Consider the following 1,245-nt stretch of genomic DNA (forward strand, 5'->3'; position numbering starts at 1 on the left):
AAAAAATGGGGGAAAATATGGAAAAATTGGGCAAAAAAGGAAAATGTAAATAATAGAAAAAGAAAAATTTAGAAAAAATAAGGAAAAATTAGTAAAAAGTAAGAGAAAAAATATATGAAAGAATAAGGAAAAATAAATAGGAAAAAATCAGGAAAAAGAAAAAAGGAAAAGAATAAAAAATAAAAAATACGAGAAAAAAGAAATATAAGGAAAAAATAAGGAAAAAAAGGGAAAACAAAAAATGGGAGAAAAAATGGAAAAAGGAAAAAAAATTGGAAAAAAGGAAAAATTAAAATAAGGAAAAATAAGAAAAAAGAAAAATATATAAAAGAATAAGGAAACATGGGAAAAAATAAGAAATAAATGAGGAAAAAAATGAAAAAATAAGGAAAACCACGAGAAAAAAAAAAAAGGAAAAATAAGGGAAAAAAGGAAAAATTAGAAAAAATAAGGAAAAGTTAGGGGAAATATGGAAAAAAATGGGGAAAAAAGAAAATAATAGAAGAAAATTAGAAAAAATATGGAAAAATTAGTAAAAAATAAGGAAAAAATATATGCAAGAATAAGGGGAAAAATTTGGTAAAAAAAAGTCCGGAAATAGAGAAAGAAGGAAAAGAATAAAGAAAAATAAGGAAAAATATGATAAAAAAGGAAATGTAAGGAAAAAAAATAAGGAAAAATTAGAAAAAAGGAAAAATAAGGAACAGTGAGGGAAAAACATGGAAAAATTGGGGGAAAATGTGGATAAATGGGGAAAAAGGAAATAACAGGAAAAAAAATTAAGAAGAAACAAGAAAAAAGAGGGGAAAAATCCAGAAAAGTACGGGGAAAAAAAGAGGCAAATGGAGCAAAAATGAGGCGAATGAATCCATGCGAAGGCAAAAAGAGGCAAAAAGAGGCAAAAAGAGGCAAAAAGAAAGCAGGGTGCAAGGGGTTGCGCTGGGCGTCCCGGCTGCTGACGCTGGTCTCGCTTTCCCTCCCGCGCGGCGGCAGCAAAGCCGGATCGAGGATCGCCTGGAGCGCCTGGACGACGCCATCCACGTGCTCCGCAACCACGCGGTGGGACCGGGCACCGGCATGGCCGGTGCGCACGGCGACGTGCACGGCTTGCTAGGGCCGGCCCACAACGGAGCCATGGCGGGGCTGGCGTCCGGCTACGGCACCGGGTTGCTGTCGGCCAACCGGCACTCGTTGATGGTGAGCTGGGGGACGGCGGGGACGGGTTGGAGGGGAAGGGAGGGGAGG

At 37.3% G+C, this 1,245-nt stretch overlaps 1 pseudogene; it reads left to right on the forward strand.

The window, feature by feature from the left end:
* The first annotated feature begins 729 nt into the window (after nt 1-729).
* Nucleotides 730-1,245, forward strand: LOC110391942 (annotated as a pseudogene).

This window comes from Numida meleagris, unplaced genomic scaffold (assembly GCF_002078875.1).
Source record: "Numida meleagris isolate 19003 breed g44 Domestic line unplaced genomic scaffold, NumMel1.0 unplaced_Scaffold654, whole genome shotgun sequence".
NCBI lineage: Eukaryota > Metazoa > Chordata > Aves > Galliformes > Numididae > Numida > Numida meleagris.